Below are 7,419 nucleotides of genomic sequence, written 5' to 3' on the forward strand. Positions count from 1 at the left end.
GACCGTGACCAATACTGGTCTCCTCCAGCGTGAGGCTTCGCAGCAATCACAGCCTGAGGTCTGGAGGCCATGGCCGTGACCAATACTGGTCTCCTCCAGCGTGAGGCTTCGCAGCAATCACAGCCTGAGGTCTGGAGGCCATGGTCGTGACCAATACTGGTCTCCTCTGATGTGAGGCTTCGCAGCAATCACAGCCTGAGGTCTGGAGGCCATGGTCGTGACCAATTCTGGTCTCCTCTGATGTGAGGCTTCCCAGCAATCACAGCCTAAGGTCTGGAGGCCATGGTCGTGACCAATACTGGTCTCCTCCAGCGTGAGGCTTCGCAGCAATCACAGCCTGAGGTCTGGAGGCCATGGCCGTGACCAATACTGGTCTCCTCCAGCGTGAGGCTTCGCAGCAATCACAGCCTGAGGTCTGGAGGCCATGGTCGTGACCAATACTGGTCTCCTCTGATGTGAGGCTTCCCAGCAATCACAGCCTAAGGTCTGGAGGCCATGGTCGTGACCAATACTGGTCTCCTCCAGCGTGAGGCTTCCCAGCAATCACAGCCTAAGGTCTGGAGGCCATGGTCGTGACCAATACTGGTCTCCTCTGATGTGAGGCTTCGCAGCAATCACAGCCTGAGGTCTGGAGGCCATGGTCGTGACCAATACTGGTCTCCTCTGATGTGAGGCTTCGCAGCAATCACAGCCTGAGGTCTGGAGGCCATGGCCGTGACCAATACTGGTCTCCTCCAGCGTGAGGCTTCGCAGCAATCACAGCCTGAGGTCTGGAGGCCATGTCCGTGACCAATACTGGTCTCCTCCAGCGTGAGGCTTCGCAGCAATCACAGCCTGAGGTCTGGAGGCCATGGCTGTTACCAATACTGGTCTCGTCCAGCGTGAGGCTTCGCAGCAATCACAGCCTGAGGTCTGGAGGCCATGGTCGTGACCAATACTGGTCTCCTCTGATGTGAGGCTTCGCAGCAATCACAGCCTGAGGTCTGGAGGCCATGGCCGTAACCAATACTGGTCTCCTCCTTCTTACTTTTGCCGCGGCTCCTGCACAGGCATACTTTATCTGCCCTGTTGAGGGCAGAGCACTGCAGTGCGCAAGCGCCGGGAAAGGTCAGAGAGCCACGGCATAGCTAAGAAGGAGGACGGCATCGTATGAAGATGGGAGGCGCCGGACCGAACCGCGACACCCATCGGACCGGACCGCCCCCTCTGGTGAGTATAATATAACTCGTTTTTCTTCTCTTTCAGGTTACATCGGGGACTTACCTACAACATTACAGAATGCATTACGGAATGCTGTAGATAAGCCCCTGATGGCGGTGTTGGCAGCTCATAGGGCAAAAAAAAGGGGAGACAGATTCCCCTCAACGAGCTTCTGAGATAATTATCCAATTAGTTTTGATCCCTTTACAAAGAGGCAGCTCCATATTAAAAAGTTGTAATTCCTTGACCCTTCCCCCAAATAGGATGTGAATCCCTCAGATTAAAGCTAAGAGTCGGCACTTTATGCCAAGATTGATTATAAGACTGGATCTGGAATATGTTTTGGTCAATGGCTAAATTGCCAGAACTTGTCACTGTCCAAATTTTTTCAGACTTTTTTTTTAGTCTGAAACGTGAAGGAAACTGCATCATACTTGGATTTATTGCACGCACACTACGGAAAAAAAGTTTTTGAAAAATTTTAATCAAGAATCGTCTGGAAAATCTATGGTGTACTACGCCGCTCTACACAGGGGAAGGGGTGTCCAACGCGATACTACAAGGGAGGGGGTCGCTAGCGGCACTACACGGGGGTGCGGTACACAGTACCAAAAGGGGGGGGGTCGTACGCAGAAATATAGAGGGAGTCATCGCAGCACTATACATTGTCTTGATAAAGTATTCATACCAGTGAACTTTGCCGCCTTACTACCACAAACTTACATGTATTTTATTGTGATTTTATGCTACATGCGAGCAATGTAAAATCCTGAGTGACCAATCACCCCCAGAAGTCACATGATTAGTACATTGTGCCCACCTGTGCTTGATTTCTTCTCAGTACAACTACAGCTGTTCTGTGAAGGCCGCAGAGGTTTGTGTGAGAACATTAGGGATCAAACAGCATCATGAAAACCAAGGAGCTCACCAGACAGGTCAGGGATAAAGTGGGGGAGAGGAGGAAAGCAGGGTTAGGTTATAGAAAATAGCTGAAGCTCTGACCATTCTCTGAGCACGCTTCAATTCCATCATGCAAAAATGGAAAGAGTATGGCACAATTGTAAACCTATCAAAACATGGTCGTCCACCTAACCGGACATCCCCAGAAAGGAGAGCACTAATTAGAGAAACAGCCAAGAGGCCCATGGACACTGGAAGAGCTGCTGGGATCCACAGCTCAGTGGGGCGAATCTGTCCACAGGACGACTATTAGTCGTATATTCTACAAATCTGGCCATTATGCTGGAGTGGAAAAAAGAGCGACCTTTCTGAAAGCCATAAAAAAAGGTCCATGTAGGAGACATAGCGAGCATGTGGAAGAAGGGGCTCTGCTCAGATGAGAACTTATTGGGCAAGATGCTATGTGTGGTGGAAAGACAGTTACTTACCGGTAAAGGGATGTCTCAGAGCCGATGACAGCACCATGCAGAGAGGGGATCCACCCTTCAAGGACAGGAAACCTACAGATAAAAAGGGCAGTACCTCTCCCTCGCAACAGATGGTTGACAGAGCACAAGAGGACCTCCAGGTTATTACAACAATAAACATTTTAACCATAATACTTGTAAGGAAAACACCCTGTGACCTATATATAAATCACACACAAACATCGTGCTCACCCACACATGATGGGAGGGAATGTAAGGGTGCTGTCATGGGCCCTGAGAAATCCCCTTACCGGTAAGATAACTGTCCTTCTCCTTCCCCCATGACAGCACCACGAATAGAATTACAGAGAATTGTATCTTAGGGAGGGACCGCAGCCTGTAAAACCCTTCTCCCAAATGTTAGATTAGAAGAGGCTAGCCGATAGTGATTGTAACAGGCAGAAGGAGATGACCAAGCAGCAGCCTTACAGATCTGTTCAATGGAGACCTTCGAGCTTTCCGTCCAGGAGGTTGCCACCGCTCTCGTAGAATGAGCTCTCAATCCCTCCGATGTGACATTCCCACTGGACAAGCAGGCCAACGAGATCGCCTCCTTTACCCACCTTGCCAAGGTGCTTTTTCAGGCCTTGAGCCCTTTCCTGGGTCCCTGAAAAGACACAGAGACCTATCGTTCCTACACCGCCATACGTCTAACATATGAAAAAACTTTCTTCTTTTGCGTTCCTGGGGTTGGAGCAAAATGAAGGAAGAACCACTTCTTAGGACCTATGGAAGCAAGACGCTAACTTTGGTAAGTAGGCAGGGTCAGGTTTCAAAACGACCATCTTCTAAAATCTGAGTGAAGGGGGGCCCTGCAGACAGGACCCGAATATCACTCACCCTGTGGGCTGATGTCAATGCCACTAGAAGAACGGTCTTAAAAGACAGAATCTTAGGTGAAGTGGAATTTAGGGGCTAAAAGGGGTACCTGCTAGTGCTGATCATACCAATTCCAATCCCATGGTGTTAGTTTCGGTCTAGCAATGGGCCTAGATCTTGCGGAGGCTCTAAATCTATCTACCCAAGGGTTGCCTGCCACATCACGATTATACAGGGCTCCTAACGCAGTCACCTGAACCTTTAGGCTAAGTGCACACATTGCAGAAAATTTCTGCTCAAAAACCTGACTCCCTTCCCAGAAACCGCACCTATTTTTCCACGGCGGTTTTTGCGCGGTTTTGATGCGTTTTTTTCCGCAGCGGTTTCAAAATGCATGGAAGAAGCCAAAAACGCGGAAAAATCCGCAAAATTAATGAGCATGCTGTATTTTTTACCGCGATGCAGTTTTTTCGAGGTAAAAAACGCATCAATGTGCACAAAAAGTGCAAAATGCATAGAAATGACTGGGAAGCTTATTTTTAGCGGTTTTATAGTGAAAACCGCTTAAAAAAACGCTGTGTGCACACAGCCTTAAGGTGCTAGTAGCAAGGCCCTGCTACAATCCCTTCGGTAAAAATACCAGGATGGTCGTGATTGGAACTCCAACTCCTGAGGTGGATAGGAATTTTTTCCAAGTTTTCCCATAGTAGTGACAGCTTTCCTACTCTGGAGTAGGGTAAAAACAAATTTAGAGAAAAACCTCTGTCCGTCAAGAGTGCTTAGTTCATGCTAGACAGCCCAGGAAGTTACAGGAACTGGAGGTTTTTTGCCAAGAAGAGTGGGCAGCTTTACCATCTGACAAAATAAAGGACCTCATCCACAACCACCACAAAAGACTTCACGCTGTCATTGATGTTACAGGGCGCAATACACGGTATTAAGAAATGGGGTATGTGAACTTTTGATCAGGGCCATTTGGATGTTTTGCGTGGTCATTGTGATTTAAGAAGAGAAAACACAGTAGTCTGACAATAAATGGCTTCACCCAACTGCTAAACATGAGCGGAGAAAAAGTTTTGGTGTGATCATTGATATTCTCGGAAAAAAAGGCCAAGAAAGAAAAAATTCTGATGGGATATGTAAACTTTTGAGCACAACTAACGTTCTGTGCTGATTTTTCTGGTGGAGGGTCCATCACTCCCATCGTGACCCTTACCAGCCTTGTCCAGACCATCCATTTCTTCTATAGGGAAACAATGGCGACCTCCCATCTCTAGCTCAGAGGATGAAGAAGAGTCCAATGAACCCCATTCTCTCTGTGCTTCCTTGGAACTAGTGGTCTAAGATTCAGGGCACCTCCTGCTGGTCTTTTGCTTTTGGACACTACCCCTCTGGGAGAGGGATTTAAAGTAAAGGTACTGTCACACTTAGCGACTCACCAGCGATCCCGACCAGCGATATGACGCGGACAGGATCGCTGGTACATCGCTAAGTGGTCGCTAGTGAGCTGTCACACAGGCAGATCTCACCAGCGACCTGCAGGGGACGGGGGTCGCTACTTACCTGTCACACTAGGCGATCCTGCATCCTCCCGCTCGCCTCCACGCTCGTCTCTCCATAGGAAGCGCCGCAGGAAGCTGATGAGAAACGGTCCAGGACGTTCTCGCGCGATCAGCGATAACCAGTGGGGAGCGGGTCGCAGGTAAGTATCAGACAGCGATGTCGCTAGCAATATCGCTGCTACGTCACAAGTTATAGCGATATTGCTAGCGATATCGCTAAGTGTGACAGTACCTTTACTTTTGACCTCCTGATTACAGATCTTGGAGGTGAAGTCTGGGGTCTCCTCACATAGCACCTGCTCGTTGCGTAAATGGTAGAGTCTTTTTTCCCAGGTGACAGGTAAAATTTCTTTACAAATTGGGCAACTCCTGTGCTTGGTCTTAGCCTAACATTTTCCTCCCTAAATAAAAATGAGAAATAAAGGGGGAGCCAATTAGAGTGAACTTTCCCAAAGATCACTCACCAATCAGACACAGCCGCGGGTGCTGGTTTAGATGGAGGAATGGGGTCCGCTGTTGGGCCTCTGGAGGCTGGAGATTTATCCTCGGTGCCGGAGCTCCTGCTCTTCTGGGAAGAATGGCTGCTGGAACGTCCACTCTGTCAGGAAGAAGGATCATGTGGTCAAATCTCCTTCCACCGTCTCCTTGGCTGCTGCTGCCGTGGCTGCTGCGGTGTTCCACTCTCCTGTGCCTTCATTCCTACAGGGGACCGCCTATGCTGCAGGGAGCGTCTTACCACGCTCCCTTTTGAATGAAAGCAGCCTCGACGCGTCCCACTGCACGCCTTCTAGTTTCCTCACCGAAAGTTACCTCCGATTACGTGACCCGCCGGCCATCAGTGGGCGACTTCGGTGCGCCCCTGCGAATGCGCAGAACAGGACGCCCGGAAGCCGGAACCAGAGCATGGTGCGACGGCTGTGCTCCTCCCGCACACCCTGAAAGGCCCTCGGCCCAGCAGTGGCGGCTTCAGGACACTGCACCTGCCTTGGCAGGGGCATCCCCGCTGCCTGTACCGGTCTGGTCAGGGATAGATCCATATTCAATGTTCTTTCATTCAGGTATGCCATCTGAAAGGTTCCCCATCCAGGACAGGAAACCAACTGACGACATGGAGAGGTACTACCCTTTTTATCTGTAGGTTTCCTGTCCTTGAAGGGCGGATCCCCTCTCTCCGTGGTGCAGTCATGTGGAAAGGAGAAAACCAATACTGCACATCACCCTGAAAACACCATCCCCACTGTCAAACATGGAGGCAGTATCATGCTGTGGGCAAGCTTTTCTTCAACAGAGGCAGGGAAGCTGGTCAGAGGTGATGAGGAGATGGACGGAGCTAAATACAGGGCAATCCTGGGGGGGGGGGGGGAAACACCAGTTAGAGGTTGCAAAACACTTGAGACTGAGTTGAAGGCTCACCTTCCAACAGGACAATAACCCTAAACATCCTGTCCGAACTACAATGGATGGTTTATAGCAAAGCATATTCATGTGTGTGAATGTCAGAGTCCAGAACCAAATACCAGAGAATCTGTGACAAGACGTGAAAATTGCTGATCACAGACGACTCCATGCAATCTCACTGAGCGAGAGCGAGTTATTGGTATAACTGAGAAATCAATAAAGTTCTCCTATTAACACTGAAGTATGGATTACATAGACCAACATCTGGCTCTATGACCCCTGGATGACCCTTCACTGCGTCTGAGACATCCAACTCCAATTCCGGCCAGCCGATAATTAAGGTTGGGATCTGACAGATTACAGATTCCTTCTCCTTCAGCTTGCACAAGAATGGCGGATGTGACAGATTCATGGCAGTAGAAATACGTCATCACACCCAGCATCATGGTGGCCAGAAAGGCAAGCAGATCACCATAAAATTCTTTGCTCTCCTTTGCAGATTATAATATATGAGGCTTTTATGAAAGGCATAGATATGACCGATATGAAAAACATTTTCGGAGTCGTGGCGAACCTAACGCATTGTGTCATGTCACTGGAGGGTTGCTGCAACGCCTCCAACTTAATATCGGTGAGATGGATGATGCGATCCATCCCATGTTTGCCAGCTATAGAAATGTAAAATCCTTATAGGAACCATGACAGTAATATCTCCCGCCTGGGACCTCCAGAGGCGAAGATATAGTGGAAGTTAGGGATCCCATCAGTTCCTAAATAGCCAGATCCCTGAGCAGCCCTGTTATAAGTCACCGTAGGGGAGGTATGTGAGTGTGACCTGTGCTAATAAAAGCAAATACCAAACTATGATCAGTGTCATCCCCGAGAGAGACAGCACGCTGTGGTTCTGCACCATTACCAACAAAAATGAAGAACTCATCTTCATAAGAGTCAGAGTCAACCCCGCGACACCAGGTTTGTACATTCCTTTTGTTATTCCTTTCTATTTTATATCA

The 7,419-nt window shown here is 49.0% G+C and overlaps 1 protein-coding gene across 2 annotated transcripts in view; it reads right to left on the reverse strand.

Moving 5' to 3' along the window:
- Window positions 1–7,419, reverse strand: part of NEURL4 (neuralized E3 ubiquitin protein ligase 4) — a 112,227-nt gene that overhangs the window by 98,370 nt on the left and 6,438 nt on the right. The window lies entirely within an intron of this gene.

The sequence above is a fragment of the Dendrobates tinctorius genome, unplaced genomic scaffold (genome assembly GCF_039654945.1).
Source record: "Dendrobates tinctorius isolate UK_male_01 unplaced genomic scaffold, ASM3965494v1 ptg000424l, whole genome shotgun sequence".
NCBI classification, from domain to species: Eukaryota; Metazoa; Chordata; class Amphibia; order Anura; family Dendrobatidae; genus Dendrobates; species Dendrobates tinctorius.